The 17,568-nt window shown below is 37.3% G+C and overlaps 1 protein-coding gene across 5 annotated transcripts in view; it reads left to right on the forward strand.

Annotated features, from left to right (window-relative positions):
* The window catches only part of Btk (tyrosine-protein kinase Btk29A), a 950,018-nt gene that overhangs the window by 508,648 nt on the left and 423,802 nt on the right, over positions 1–17,568 (forward strand). The window lies entirely within an intron of this gene.

Here is a 17,568-nt window from a genome sequence, read left to right on the forward strand (position 1 = left end):
TATGCCTTGTCGATTAAAGGAGTCGGATATATATATATATATATATATATATATATATATATATATATATATATATATATATATATGAACTGGTGGAATGAGAATGTGGAAGGGAACGAGAAAACCCTGAGCAACCCCCATGGACACGAATGTTATCCAGTACAAACTGTTCTGGGATCGAACCACAGCATGTGTGAACGATGTACTACTGAATCACTTTGCCTCCAGAATACTATTCTTGTTGGGTCTTACAGATACGTTGTTATAATTTATCATGTGAAGATGTATTGTTTTTTTTGAGATACGGTTTTAGGACGAACCATAAATGGATTTACGAAAAGATACTGTGATGTTAGGTGTAAGCACGTCTTGAAATGTATATTTAATACTATATGATGATTGGTGGAACAGTTTTGCAGGGGACAACTGTATTTTAAATGTATAAATGAGGAGAAATGGCAGTAGCGTCATTCCATATTTGCCAGAGGGGTGATTGCGTAATTACATAAGAATTTCACGTTTCTTATTAGTACATTAGTACTATAATGTTTCTCAAACTCAGAGGGGTAATACCCCCTTGCCCTCCCCAAGTGACCTACCTGACAGACGGTGTTTTTGAAGTATTAGTATAGAGTTACCATGATTCATGTAGTTATATGTGTTAAGTGGGGACAGTTGTGCAGAGAATAACTGGTTATTGTAATATATAGAAATTGATGATTAAAACAGTGGTACAACCTATTAAATGAGATAGTTCTTTGTGAGATGAGAAGTGAATGAAAGTAATACAACTAGAGTCTTCACTTGTGATTTTTGAAGGCTACTAGGCATTGAAGCAATTTAGAACAACTAATTGATCGTTTCAACATTCTGCATAATATATTAGCAGTTTCGATGGTTCAAGTTTACTATACAATCATTCCTCTTGGCATATCCTTAATATAACTAACTAACTCTATCGTCTATGAAACCCTGAGGTTCAATGCCGCGTTCACAAAAGCTTTCCATTGACTTCTATGCTTAGAGTATTGGATTCAGTTTCTACTTTTCTGGTGCTTGGGTCCCGGGTTCGATCCCAGCCCCCGCCAAGTGAACTTTGTGGTGGACAAACACCCCGTGCGTGGGTTTTCTCGGGGTTCTCCCGTTTCCTCCCATTTTCTTCATTTTACCATTTCATTCATTACTCATCATCACCGTCTCCTTTAGCCTAACCGGCATAACCGTGGGACGTAAAACTCAAAAGATTTCATTTCATTTCATTTTCCAGTTTCTACGTTGTATTTCTATTTGTGGGAGATCCATCTTAATATCGTCCTCCCATCTTCGCCTAGGTTTTCTAATTGGCTTTCCAGTTAAAGCAGTACTTTCTTCCGTTCTGGCTACATGACCCTAACAATGTTTGGTGAACGATATAAATGATGTAGTTCTTCGTTACAAAGTTTCTGCCATTCAGCTTACACAAAGTTTCAACCGTTTCTTTTGGGTCCGAATATTCGTCTTAGGATCTTGTTCTCAGATACTTTCATCCTCTCCTCAAATTCTTGTACTGAAATCCTTAATATGCATTAATTAAATGTAAGAAGGAGATTGGATATAGCTGTGTTATATTAGTATAATAAAATATTTGCTCGTATTGTTCGGAGAATGTTTGATAATTTTTGATGGGCCTGGTCAGCTTTATCACCTAGCAATAAGGATATTCTGAATTATGATTACCACCTGGTTCATATTAGCTTTGCTGTATTAACCTCCTGAGGCCCGAGCATTTATTTGTCAAGAACTTTTGATGGAATTTTGTATATTAGGTAACAATAGACCCAATAGTACATATTTAAAAACCATTTTGTCATACTGCTTTCCTATTGATCGGTAATGGGCCGAATTGTATGCAGTACTTTGGGTGTCAAATTGCTATGTATTGCATACAATACACAAGGAAAATTGTATATTTCCCCTCGTAATATAAGCATAAAATATGTAAATCATTAAACTTGAAATTTACTGCAGTATGTTTTATTTTATGATAAATTATTCAATCGATGTACCTGGATCAGATGCGTCCATAACCCCAATTGTCTTCTTCCCGCCTTCAGCAGACAATAGAGCCACCTGTAGGTAAAAACAAAAACCAGCTGTCTTTTGTGTACAGTAATTTCGACACTTCCCAAATACAATAACCGAGATTCGGACATGTTCTTAAATATTCGTAGCCATAACGGGCGTTCGAAAAACGTATTGTATGCAATACGCAGGGTTTCAGGAGGTAAAATAACTTGAACTTGAAAAACAAAACACTGAACATAGCAACGTTTATTTTAAAATAATAACTGTGTAACAGTTTCGCGAACTAAGTAAACATATTGGCTTCGTAAGACACTTAAAAAAAAAAAAAAAAAAAAAAAAAAAAGTTTGATGAATCAATATGTTTAGTTAGTTGGCGAAACTGTCACACAGTTATTATTTTAAAATAAACGTTGCTATGTTCAGTGTTTTGTTTTTCAAGTCCAAGTTATTTAATACAGCGAGAATTTTTATATCTCGCAATAGGACTTTGGTATTTCCCGGCTTCCCACAGTCCATACTGCAAATGTTGAAATTGTATTTTCAATATACTGAACATAAAGAAAAGCTCTAGACGTGTAGACTGCCGAGCGTCATTATTTCTGATCGTGTTGATCCACATTATATCACTTAGTTCACGTAGTTCCCCAGTTGCCTTACGACCCTGAATCAACATCGTAAATTCTGAATTCCAGCGGTATTCGAACCTAGGACCACGCCTACTAAATATACACGCTATGTTTGAAGTTTAAATCGATTCTTTAGAGCAAAACATAAACGAGAATGTAATATATATATACATTACATAAAGATAGTTTAGACAGCAAAATCTTTTATCAAAAGAGCAGGAGGTCTGGCAACCTTAATCTGAGTTTGTGAGAGGATGTGAATATATTCATAGTATGTGACACTTGATGTTCGTGGAACGAATTTCTGCATAATAAACCCAGTCCGCAAACGTGCTCTTGAATTCAGTGTGTGTGAGTGAATATAATAAATGTGATGTCGAGTGGGAAAGAGATCCGGGGCTAATTTTCAACTCTCTGTAAGTTCCAGGAAGACGAGTTCAGTGGAAGACTGAAACAGAGATCTCTCATTTTCCCTCCAGCGTATGCATGTTAATGTGCAAGAGTTGGTCAACTGGTGTAGATTTAAGCTTGATGAGAACAGATGTGCTGTAAAAGAAATATGCTCACGAATTATTATTAGTGATTGCTCATTCGAGATTTTGTTCAGTATTGTGCTGGCTAGTACAGTAAAACACCAGTATAAGGAAATTTTGGGAACTTCCAAAATTGATGTGTTATACAGTAAAATATCAGTACAGTGAAACAGCTGAATAACAGACACCAATGGGACATGACTATTTGTCTGTTACTGAGAGGTGTCCGTTACAAAGAGGCTACAGAAACTCAATTTCTCACAATGGTTATTGTATGCAGTAATATACAGTAAATAGATCATGTATGAGTTTAAATACGTAAAATTCAATATGAAAATACTCTATTTAGTACGTATTTGAATTACTGGGAGGGATGAAGGAGAAATTCATTTTTGTTAAATAATATTATTGCTGAGGGATGTATTAATATATTCTTATGCTGCAACCGACTAAACTCTTCTGTTTACCAAAAAAGGCATGCTTTTTCCTTTACAAGGGTAATAAAACTCATTAGCAACTGTCCTTTAAGAATCCTCAGTACGGTTGCGGAAGAAACATTTGGGAGGGAGGGACTAAATTCGAATAGAATTCTTGGCCATGAGTGTTATTGCTTATGGAAGGTTTCCTAGGATTTCAACCAGAAAGCAGTTTATTGCAGACAGAAAAAAAGAATTTCAGTTTCAGCTTGGAACTGTTCTGTTTGATGGTTCCCAGGTCTACACTTGTGGAGAAAAAACTTTTCTGTGTACTGTAACATATCGCAGAACCGAGAATAATTCCTGTCCGTTATGAGGATGTTATTGAAACGTTTCGGGGGGGGGGGGGGCTATCCGCGTTCGTATCTGAGAGTGTTCGTAAAAAGAGGGTTTTGTTCCGTAAGAGAACATATATTTTTTGCCGGGACAAAAAAAAAAAAATGTCCGTTAAGGTAGGTTTCACTGTATGAGAAAATTTAGGAGACTTCCGAATTTACGAGGGGCAGTCAAAATGTTCCCGGATTGATCTAGTTTTGACATTCGTTATGCAAACATACTGAATTTTGTACAGTACAGTCCGTATGAATTTGACACGTATTAAGACGCCATAACAGGCAGTGCACCAATAATGTAGTTGAACGAGGGAGGGTGTGGTTATCAGTTGGTGCAATTTCACAGATTGAGCAACGCGCAAACATCAAGTTCATGTGCAAATTGAGCAAAATCTACTTCAGAGACTTTGATAGACTTAAAAACAGATTGGGACTAGCGGATGTTTGGCTCTTCCCAAAGCTAAATATGGACATTTTCTCTTTCGCCAACGCAGAAGAGATCAAAACCAACGCGACGCCTGAACTTTGGAAGATACCAAAAAAGGCCTTTCGTCGGTGTTTCCACCAATCACAGGAGAAATGGAACAAGCGTGTGTGTGTGTTTCGAAGGTGCCCACTTTGAGAGCGATTAAGTAAATATGTAATTATATTGTGATAGCAAAGAGCTACAACAGAATTCCGGGGATTTTTTGGCTGTCCCTCGTAATGTTTCACAGTAAAATACCAGTACAAGGAAATTTAGGAGACTTCCGAAATTAATTAATTATACAAAAAAAAATACCAATATAATAAAATTTTGGGTTGTTGTCTTAGCGTCATATCAGTCAGTATAAATGAACTTACCGAAATTGATTTATACTGTGAAAACGAGCATTGCGAAATTTCAGTGATCCCGAAATTAATTTATAGTAAAATTTTCCTATCCTGAAATAAGTCATTTCTCAAGAACTCACCCTTTGTTATATCAACTGCATGATCTACATTACTTCAACATGAATTTACAGACAAAAAAAAAAAAAAGTATTATTAAGCAATGAAAGCGTGTAAGTGTAGTTGCTCAGCATTTATTCATGAGTAACTGTTTGTTTTTAAATGAAAGGTAAACGTGAAAGAAATCTTAAGCGAGAATGTCATGCTAAAATGAGCATATGCATATTTAAAACAAATCCTTAATAATATGGGGCCACGGTGGCTCAGTGGTAGAGCGTTCACTTTTGTTGCATGGTGTTCTGTCCTTGGTTGGATCCCAGCCTACGCTAAGTGAAATTTCGGGTAGGCAAACAGCATGTTTGTGGGTGTTTTCGAGGTTCTTTCTTCCACTTTCTTCATTCCACCATTTCCTTCATTTCTCATCACCGTCTCCTTTAGCCTAGCCGGCATAATCGTGGGACGTAAAACACAAAGATTTCATTTCAAATCCTTAATAATTACAGTTTTTTAATATTTGACTAGCTGAACCTGCGCTGTTTATCCAGCGTCCAAATCTTCTTCCCACTTCTCACTATATCTGTGCAAGTCCTTTTACGAACACAAGTAAAGGACAGGAACACAAGTAAAGGGAGTGAGTTGCTGTAGATAAATATATTAATGTAGTTTTTTAATATATAATCTTTTGGCGTGAGTTTATGGTAAACTTGGATAAGTGATATATGATACACATACAAATATAATTTTTTAAATATATAATTCCATATCTGAGTGCGCCGCATTGTGGCTCTACAAGTCTTCGAATTTGCCAGCTTGTAATAGGTTTTGTAATTCAGGTTAAAGCAAAGCGCCTGAAATGACTATCAACCCCCATACGTAGCTCTTTTACTGGTTGCCTTTCACAAGGGTATCAACCTTATCCTAGTGGCAATATTAAACTTTAAAGGGTCAAAACGATGTCTAAAATGTAGAATAGAAAAATAAAAACAAGATTTTTAAAAATTTGAATGAAAATTGGCAAACCCACACAAAATTTGGAATTGACCAGTGAAAACGGCACGTTTCTAGCACTTGTGGTTTTCGAGATCTCATTGCCGAAAAGATTGGAGACAAACATATAAACTTTTCTTTAGAGACAAACATATACACCTAACATTTTAATATATGGATTATACGGAAAAATCTACCTAGACTACGACTTACTTTATAATTTCTTGCATTAGAAGGTGCGCCAATCTTGTTTGATGGAATAACACTCATTGATTAATTTCGAATTATATCCTGCTCGACCAATCAAGTACATGTAGACCTATAAAAATGGTTAGCATGTTATAGAAAAATATTTTTAAGTTATAGAATAGGATAAATTTCAATTTGAAATTTTCATTCATTATACTGCAAGTTCGAAATTCGTTGAAATAGAATATTTAGCATATTAAATAGCTAAAAATGAAGAGGGCCTAAAAGTAATTTCACAGTTCTGAATATTTGGTTATACTGGCATTGGTGAGTGCGATGTTTTACTTCTAAAACTTTTTTCTCTATTTTCTGAATGAAGAGATATGTGGTAGGTGAAACTTAATGTCACTTTTCAGACGACCCGCTCGGGAGAGTAATATTCCCGGAAGTACATTTTTTTCGCGGGCTACTCTAGCCAGCTGTTTTAAGTTGGTCACAAAATTTATATCTTGAGGGTGAAGGTGGAACAAAACGAGCTCTGCGGGTTTTCTAACCCGTTCCTCCTCCTCGTCGTTCTTCTTTTACTTCTTATCTGCACAAAAGTAAGTAAATCACTTTTTTCAGTATTATTTTCATCTTTTTTTAATGAAAACAGTGCTATGAAAATTTTTAAACAATAAAAAAATCTTTCCTTGGGCTGGGTTTGAACCCACGCCATGAGCGATTTCCACTACTAGCACATAGCGCTAGCACGCTCGGCAGCAGCAAGCGTTTGATTTCTGCTATATGAATGCTACGTGGCAGGACATGGATAACGCCAACCAATCAGAGCCGTGTACAGGGTTTTCATAAAGTCTGGACGGATTTAATTTGCTTATAATTTTCATAAAAATGCTCATATTGAAATCAAATAAAGTGCAAACGGTAGCGGAAGGATTAAATTTTTACCTGTAATCTGCACCAGTTCAGTTCATTCACCGCCACACCTTCAACTGGGCGCCATTTACGTCCACACATTCGCGTAGGACCGTCTAGGAATCGACTCCTGTGTGCTGTTGATGATGCTTTCCCTTACCCTGCTCACTGTTGCAGGCGATGTTGGCGGCCTCCCACTTCGAGGACGGTCCAGGACGCTTCCTGTCTCCAAGAACTTAGCATGCCACTTTCGGATTGCACTCTCAGTCGGTACCGGCTTTTTGAACTCTTTGGTGAACTTTCGACACACCAGAATTGGCCTTGACCTCCCTCTCCCTCTTTCAACGTGTTCAGAGTTGCCGCTTATCGAACAGTGTTGCCAACTAAAAATTTAATCCTTCCGCTACCGTTTGCACTTTATTTGATTTCATTATGAGCATTTTTATGAAAATTATAAGCAAATTAAATCCGTCCAGACTTTATGAAAACCCTGTATTTCGTTCCTACTTCCGGGAGCATTACTCTCCCGAGCTAGTCCTACTTTTAAGCAGTGTAGCAGTATAAATTGAGGAAAAGACACTTCACTTTATTTGTATTTGGAAGTTTTTTTTTTTTTTTTTTAAAGATAGATTCTTTCCCAGAGTAGAGCAATTTGTTTTTCGAAATATTTTCAGAATCTGACAGTATTTTAATATTGACTGGGCCAGTACATAAACAGCGTTTGTGGCTTGCAGAAGGGAGATCTAGGTAGGAATTTTGCGATAGTAGTAGTAGTGAACCGGAGAATTCCGAGAGAATTCACGTACATGGTGCCTAAAGATTCATAGTCTGGAGGAGTATAATAAGGGACCCTGTACAGCTCACAGATGACGAGAAGAACCATAAAACGGGCAGCAGGGAAAGGTCAACGAAATGGTCAAGTCCATTTTCGGTTTCTGAGGTGTGGTCTATACTTAGATGTCGTCTGCTACTCCGGGTAAAGTTATATGTGTGCTATTCCGTGTTGTAGTTTGAAACATGAAACCCCCGTGCGAAAAGTGGGCGAGCACATACCTACGTCACACTACTACTGCTAGGGTTCTTCTCGTCATCTGTGAGCTGTACACGAGAGGCAAACACTCTACCGTTCATCCATCAGAGCTCTTAATTAGTCCTCATTAGATAATGCAAATTTTGTAATCTCGACAAACTCTATCTTTCATATGTTTAAGAGGGGAAACTGTGGGTCAGTGATAGAGTGCTTATCTGTGGTGCTTAGGGTACTTACTTCGATTCCCGGCCAAGTAAGTTTGTGGTAAACAATATCGTGCTCGTGAGTTTTCTCGGTGTACTCCCGTTTTCTCCCACCTTCTCATTCCACCAATTCTTCCATCATCATTTAGTTGCTTTAACCATCGTTTCCCTTAGCCGAAAGGGCATAATCGTGGGACGTTAAACACAAAGATTTCATTTTATTTTTTTCATAGGTTTAAGACTAATATTCTTGTCGGCCATATAAGTGATTCAATACAGCTAACAGTGTAAGCATCGTTAACGCCTTTTTCAATATTATTATTATTATTATTATTATTATTAAAAGGTAAGAAATGAATCTCAGTATCAAAGAGCCACCTAATCTACAAGTGACATCATTACAGCAGTTTTTGTGTCAGTATATTAGTAGAAACACCAATGTTAACAATTTGTCATTTATGCAAACGAAGTATTTCAAAAATAGAATATTTATAAAAATAAACAGCGCATAATCTGGGCAAACAATTTGGTTTTGATAATAATAGATATCGTGCATATGATTCGAATCAAAATTACCCATTCATAAAAAACGAAAATGTTGCTTTTCGTAAAATTATTGTGATTCGTCTGGTAACTGAAATAATATTAAAATGGTTATTTCTTGTCTGCTTTGTTGTTATTTTGTGTGTAAATCTATCATTTTCCGCTTTTTGCACTTGAAATATATTTAGTTGCAAATGGAAGGTTAGGTTTTTCTTTTTTTTAAGTTCCATTTTTCTCATCTTTTCATAATATTGAGTGAATATAAATCAGAGCTTGTCATATTTTCTCTAAAGAGATATATTCCATATCCGTGTTTTCCATTGAGGTTGCTATAGCGACGCTTTGTTCCCCGAACGCCCAGGCGAGCATTGTGGTTTATGGAAATGGAGTCCCTGGTGCGGAAATGCATCGTACTGAAAACACGTCTCGCTTGTCCAATGCTCTCATTTTTTCCAGTTTATTTTTTGTCTTTTTTAAGTAAACGAAAGAAATATATTGCTACGGTAGACCCAAGGAAAATCATATTAATGAAAAAATTTAATTTTACTTATACACAGTGTGTCTGCTAAATTTTAAGACTGGCATTATCAGAAAATAACGCAGAAGAGAATTACCTTGATTGGCTGCTAATCTTAAATGTATGACCCTCCTTGTTGTATACAGGTAATTGCACGTCTGTATAGTTTCTGGATTCCTTTCTGAAAGTCCTCTTCTCCGACAATGTTGAGTTCCTTCGTCACAGCCCTTTGGATGTTCGAGATTGAGTCAAAATTATTGCGTTTCATCGTGCAAGAGTGATTCATCACCAGTTATGATTTTCTTAAAACATTCTGGGTCATTTTCAGCCAGTTGGACTCACTCCTGACACAACGACACCCGGTCTTCATTTTTTCAGCTGTCAGGCCGTGGGGTATAAATCTTCCTCTTCTGTAGATCTTGTTCTTCAATCTTCCGAACAGTATCCTTACCAATGTGCAAATCCTCCGCAATCATCCTGAGGGACTGACAGCAATTTTCAGCCGGCTTTTCCCACACTTTTTCAGCATTTTCGTCAGTTCTAACGGTTACCGAACGGTCAGTTTAAGGTCGTCCGTGACCGCCTACCGACCTTCACGAAAACGACGATGTCACACAAAAATGTTCCCTCGAGAAAGAACATCATTGTTTTAAGCTGTTTGAATCATGTCCTCGGTCTCCGTGGCTGTTTTGCCAAGCTTTACACAAACTTGATGGCTACTCTCTGTTACAGTTTACTATCCATGACGAACAAAGAAAACACAGTTCACTGAAATCACTGTAACTCACAAAATTCGGAACATAAATTGGTGAATTGGGGCCGCGGTGGCTCAGTGGTGGAGCGTTCACCTCTGGTGCTAGGTGTCTCGCGTTCAAACCCTGCTCCCGCCAAATGAACTTTGTGGTGGACAAATACCGTGTGCGTGGGTTTTCTCGGGGTTCTCCCGTTTCCTCCCACTTTCTTCATTCCACCATTTCATTCATCTCTCATCTTCACCGTCTCCTTTAGCCTAACCGGCATAACCGTGGGACGTAAAACTCAAAAATTTCATTTAATTTTTTTCAAATTCGTGAATTCTTCCAAAAACGCACGGCACACACAGTACTGAAAGTTACACACAATGTCCACTTGATGGCTCAAGCGGTTATCTTACAGTGTTGCCAGTCTTAAAGATAAGTAGACACACTGTGTATAAACATGTAGACCCCCCCCCCCCCAGTGCTTAAAGTGAGCCGATTATGCATCCGAAAGTTCGAAAATCGGCTGGTATGGCATACCGGTAAAAATAACTGATTTGTCTACAGAAAAAAAAAAAAAAGATTTTACACATAGAAATAAGTGCAGCATTAGCGTTGACTCAACAAATGTGTTAGTACTATCAAAGATTTCGTTGGTGCTGTTTCGAATGTAAATATCAGTTCCCTATCACCCTATTCAATGGCAGAATATGTGCTCGTGATTTTTTCAACATTTGTGTAAGCAATTCTATCCCCCTCAAAAAAAAAAAAAAAATCTAAATACCGTACCACCCACCTTAAAATGTCTAACTTGGATCCGGCGTTGACAGGACTCTTATTAAAAAAAAAAATCCAAATTATTCTTTTCATATTGTCTGGACTTCTGCGTTTACAATTACAGTACAACCCCTGAAATCCGAACTAATTGGGGCTGAAGCCTGTTCGGATTTCGAGGGGTTCGGATTACCCGGGAAATAATATTACGTACTTATTTCGTCACTGGATTGGCGGTAAAACAACGACTGAGGTTAGACAGGGTGGTCCAGTGGTCGAAAGGGCAGTGACCTTGACTGGCGGGTGTGCACTCATGTCAAAAATGATTGTCGCATATCTATAACTGTCTTCATGTAAGAATATAATTAGATAATGATTTAGAATAAGCATGTTGTAAAATGTTAAAACCTTTAAAAAAACTAAATTTGTGTGATTAAATCTTTTTTTTTTAATTTTCCAGCTGTAGTTATTTTTTTTTCTCCTGAAAACGTGTTCGGATTTGCCGGGTTTTCGGATTTCCGGAGTTCGGATTTGAGGGGTTGTACTGTATAAGAAACTTAGTGTTGACTAGAAGACGAGACGAGACCAGAAGAAGTTTTCGAAAATGGAAATTAGATTGGAAAGAATCATTAAATACTAGTGGAATACAATACAATACAATGGAATTCAACAGGAAACAATATTCATTGAATACTAGGCTGATGATACTGGGGAGTAAACATATTAGTCCTTACTCTCTCTCTCCCTCTCTCTCTCTCTCTCTTTCTATAGATTTTCCCGTTAAAAATGGAGCAAAAATGACAGGAATAGAGATGCTCTTTAGGGTTCTGTCAAAATTACTGCTCTAAGGGGTTATATTTGTTCCAGACCGTCACCTCATCTAATGCCACTTTAAGCACTGTCCCCCCATCCCCCCGACGTTAAGTACGTCGACTAGTGCAAACAGGGTCCACTCTCATTCATATTCTAGTATTCTTGGACTGATTTGCATTTACATCTTTTGTCACCAGCGAGGCTATATAGAATCCCACAGTTTAAAGTGGAATCTGAACCACTGCAAGACATGTAGTGCTATCCCACCTGAAATCGATTGTGGAGTCTTGTAGAAAGTAAGCAGTAAAAGGTGCGCCATTTCTGCTGCATTTTAGTGGTACAATGATTCTATAAATAAGCAAATAAGAAATGTTTTAAGTCATTGTATTCACTGACACCTTACATTTTAACTTCAGTTCAAGAAATGATTTGTGGGCATATTGTATTTTCGAATTTTACTTTATATTAAACACTGATTATGTCGAAAAGAAAAGTTAAGAGGGTTGGGCACTAGGGATGGCCAGAACCGGTTCCTGGTGGAACCGGTTTTTGGATCTGATCGGATCCGGTTCTAGAAGATCCGGTTCCGAAACGGTTTTTCGGATCCAGGTCTGGAACCGGTTTTTCGGATCCAGGTCTGGAACCGGTTCTTCGGATCCAGGTCTAGAACCGGTTCTTCGGATCCAGGTCTGGAACCGGTTGTGAAAACCGGATCTCCAAGGACCGGTTCCGCTTGAACAAAAACTTTGTGACCATCCCTACGCGAAACCCGAGTTGCTGGCAGGCTGTGAACAGTATGCTAGATGAAATGGTGGAAGCGACAGGCAGGCGCTCAGGCAGCGGCAACTTGTCTCATTTGGCTAAATAAACTGGGTAAATAAACTTAGTGCGTTTGCACACGGCAACGATAATATCGGTGAAAGCCCCGATAATATCGGTGTCGGCGTACTTTCCACACGTCGCCGACAATATCGGTGGAAGCCCCGACAATATCGTTGCCGGTGATGAGCGAAGTAAGTCACACACACAAAAAAATCTTCTCCATATATAAAAACAAATAAAAAAAATAATAATTGGGAAAATTATTTTTTAAAACAAGAACTACAAAAACTGTTCTGAAGAGGTGTGGAGGACGGTACAAAACTTAGAAAAAATAGCCCTATGCCTGAACATGTTTAGATTTAACAGTGCCGTTTTAAATAGATGCTGTAAACATATTATTTTCGTTTCGATGAGAATTAATGCTGCTGTACATTGCGAACTACATTAGTTTTAATTTTTGTTGGAACACTGTTACATATTGTATGTATATTATTTTGTTTTCCATGCAATTAACATTAATGTCATAGTAGATTAAATGATAAGATTCGAATTAGTAATTCTGTTTTACATTGCTCCATACATACACTGGCGCAAATCCCGGGGGAATGAAGGGGACATGTTCCCTCCAATCTTGGAACTGGGGAGATTGTCCCCCCAATAATCCGATTTGAAATGTGTTTTTTTGGGAGAGAAATTTGATTGTATCCGATCGCCAGAAAGGAAAGTGAGATGAAATTAATGTCCACTCAGAATAAACTGCAAATCTGCCCGCCTCCCAATGTTGAAGACAACTCTGCTCCCCTGATCCTCCACAGCATTGTTTCTCGACTACAGAAATAGTTTGAACATCGCTATATATATATATATATATAATATGGGAACGATCTACCCCCCCCCCCAATGTTGAAGACAGTTTTGCGCTGTTGCATACATACCTGTCGTTTCTCGTTTCTTTTTGTCCATGAACTCAAAATCCTGGGCAAGGCTTGCATAAACTTTTCGCCATGCTTTTTGCTTTTCAATTCTGCAAGGTCTACATTCCACAAGTTCAATAAGGGTTAAAATATCGAATGGAAAAATTCCTGCCATCTCTAAAAATCTGAGCAAAACTAGAAAGATACGAATGCAATAATACACAACCTTTTCATTCACTCACTGTAGCTAAATTGCAGAACTCTATCAGGGGGTCGATCCCGGTACAAAGGGGAGAGGGAAAACTTGGATACATAGCTTTGGTCTTTGTTTTCAATTGCCATTCCACAAATTATTTTTTAAAAGGGGGAGTTCTGGGATAGTTTTGGAAATAGAAAAAATCTGCAACAAGTGAAGCATGAAGTCACATCCCTATTGTTGAGATCACAATCAAGAAAATGCCAAGTGAGTAACTTGTCCTTGGAGCTTTGGAAAGAGTGTTTGATTGTGCTGGTTTCGTTTCAAAATAATAATAATTCTACTTTGACTTGTCAACAAATATTCTATTCAATCATTGCTTATTGAGTGGAACCGGAAAAAGTGATCTGCACACCATTCTGATGAAAATAAAAGAAAGTAATAATAATCAGGATTGTTTACATATGCTTATGTTCACAGTGTATCAAACTTTGAAAATTACGCTTAAATTAATTTCCAGAATGTATTAAAATTTAAAAGCATTAATAGATTGAAAAATATACCATCAAAGAGTGTGTCTGTGAGAGAGAGAGAGAGAAAGAACAAAAATAAAAAAGGTGTGGAAAATAATCAAGAAATTGGTTATCTAAATTTCCTATATTCTACTTGGTAATAGCTATTTAGAGCTCTTCAAACTTCCCACATTTTATATTTATTTAATAAAGGGAATTAGCTACTCCAAAACAGAGACTGTAAAAAAAATAATAAGCTGTTCCGAAGTTGTTTATAGGACAAGATAATAATAATATTATTATACAATTGTAATAGAAAAAATGGAAACAACAAAATTCCAAAGACAAGAAACGAAACAAAAATACACAGCACCTTGTCACTCACTCTCTTCATCTAACCCGCTGGCCGGCCGACATTCTCGGTGGCCTGTGCATCCAATCATAAGAAAACATTGCCCCCGACAAAATCGGTGTCGGCGATACCGCCGACAGTATCGGGGGCTTGGCCGACAGCATCTGCGTGTCGGAGGATCGGCCGATAATATCGGTGGCGTGTGCAAGCTACGATTTGAATACATTGAAGTCGATTTCACCGCCGACATTATCGGTGGTCCCACCGATATTATCGTTGCCGTGTGCAAACGCACTAACTAGCAAACTCTGGCTAAACAGGCAAACTGGCCAACTCATTTGGCTAAACACCCACTGGTGGACCAAAATTTTTTTCTGGGGGCACAAGCGGGTCTGGGCGGGGAAGGCACAAGCGCATGGTCCTCTTTGCATTTTTTTTGAAGGTGAACTTTCTGCCTCCTTTATAGGTCTTGGGGGGCTTTCGGATCCAGGTGTGGAACCGGTTCCTAACATCCGGTTCTGGAACCGGGTTTTCAGATCCAGATCTGGAACCGGTTCCTAAGATCCGCTTCTGGAACCGGGTTTTCGGATCCAGGTCCGAAACCGGTTCCGCCGGAACCGGAACTTTGTGGCCATCCCTATTGGGTACATCACACTATTGACCAATGGTTTCTCTTTCGGAGCTACGAAATCGCACCACCCCCGGAGGCATTTTTTAATGTGGATTCTCCGTATTTTCGTAATACTACTTTTCACCTTCCAGTGTATCGAAATTAACCCTCTACTGGGAGAGATCTTCTGGATCATTACTGCTACAGTGGAAGCAATGGCAGATGGAAAATACCCAGAGAAAGGCTACCATTGAAATATACGGTCCAAAGAATACAATAAAATGAAAATTATTGTTCAGAATGAGCAAGAATGAGAGCTTTGTCAAACCAAGCGAGAGATTATTGATCAAAAGAAGAAGAGATAAATTACCTCAAATTTAGAGATACATACATTCAAAAAATCATCATTCTAATAAAAATTTATTTGTTATACAATCATCTCAATTACCATAGAAAATTAGGGACAGTCTGACATAAATAATCCATATATTACATCTCACTGCTGAATATTTTTTCAACCATATTTTTAAAGGATTTTTTAAAAAAATAATTCACCACTATAAGTACTCTAATTTGAAGCCATCAAATGCATCAAATAAAAATAAAACTTTTCATTGGAAAATACTCAGAAAGCCTTCTATTTAAAATTTGGTTACAGTGCGTGAAGAGTACGTATAATGACTAAAGAAAAAAAAAATTTAGTACGCATTTCGTGAAGTTGGAAAAAATCGACTTCTCTCCATGCCAAAGAGAACTGTACTCAAATCCGTCCATTTGATTTCTTCAGGGAACATGTAGCTAAGGGCACGTTTTTATTTTTGCATATAACGATAACATTTATGAATATGTTGATATGGATAACAGTCTGTAACGTATGATAGCATTTTCTTGGATGGCCAGCTCTGTACATTTAACTCGTTAAGTTTTATGGCCAGACATTATAAACATGATTTTCTAGATAGATCGAATATAATACGTAAAAAAGCTATTTATAGTGGATTTATTCTGAATTATAAAAAAGAATTTTGTGAAAAATAAAAAGGTAAATGCTGAAAATCTTTGGAAAATACATCAGTTTAAATCTATTTTATCCTGAGTGTTATCATTGAATATATAGTGAGTAAATTAATTAGTTCCAAAAATTATAATGAACTTAGGGCTAATATATATCTATATATTTATATCTATGTATATATATATATATATATATATATATATATATATATATATATATATATATAGAGAGAGAGAGAGAGAGAGAGAGAGAGAGAGAGAGAAGTATGGTTGGATGAATGGACAACCTGTAAAATTTACGTGTAAGTCCAACTTTGAGACTCTTTAGAAAATTAAAAAAAGTAATAATAATAATGATTATGAACTCGTTCCATTTTATATTAGTTAACCAAGATATAGAATACTAAGTTCTCAACCTTTTTTTAGTTAGAAAATAATTTTACTTTTATTTGAGGTTATATACTGTGTTCCGTGGACGACGTGGATGAGTTTTCAGTTCTCATTAAGTTTGTATTTGTCTGTTGCTTGGTAGCATTAATTAGAACAGTTCTCGAGTCCCATTGAGATTATCCTAATTGTATGCAACTTGCAGCAAGTGTAATTAGTGATTACATTAGTAAGTAATAAGGAACCTTTATTAAGTAATTAGTACTGCTGTGCGGCATGTAATAGACAATTAATATTTTGCCATGGAGATAATACTTACCTGATCTCAAATATAAGGGTATATATGTATATATAGGTGTGTATATAGAACCTGTTTATAATGCCCATCTCTATTAGGTTTCTACGTAGATGTGTTGCACGTAGCGACGTGGTGTAATCTGTAGATACTGTTAGTCTCCACTGCGTATTTTCATACTATAGATGGAATCCTCACAGCTATAGACACGAATTACCAGCTGATCCGAGCAAAGCCCTGTAATAGACTATAATCATTAACAACTTGATAGATATGCAGAACAAAATTATAACTCCTGTGATATCTTTGTAGGAGAGAGAAAAAAGTGTATATTGTAACGTTCCCCCCGTATAGGGGTAGGTAGAGTTTTGTAAAGTAATAAAAATTATAGGTCCGGAATCTTTTCGCATTACCGATTCATTATAAAAAACCCACTATAAATAGTATTTTTACATAAATATTATAATAATGTAGATCCTGTGAGGTTGGAATGAGTATCTCTTCGACCTGACAGTCTTGGGAAGGATTCCTCAGCAGCTAAAATACACGAGGAGGTGTAGGACACTCTCTGCTTTATTGCAAGCAGGAAAAGAGATATAATCTCCGACATGGCTCCTCTGCAAGCCAGGAGGAGAAGGAACCGCTACCTCCACTGTAAGCTAAGGCTTTAGGTTAGGGTAGGTACTTCCTAGACTTCACTGCACGCCCAAAAAGGGGATTTGACCAGTCGAAACTGATGGTTGTCCATGAAATGCTCTTGGTTATATAGCACTCCACAAGGCTCCACTGCAAGCCAG

This window comes from Thermobia domestica, chromosome 14 (assembly GCF_964235325.1).
Source record: "Thermobia domestica chromosome 14, izTheDome1.hap1.1, whole genome shotgun sequence".
Taxonomy (NCBI): Eukaryota; Metazoa; Arthropoda; class Insecta; order Zygentoma; family Lepismatidae; genus Thermobia; species Thermobia domestica.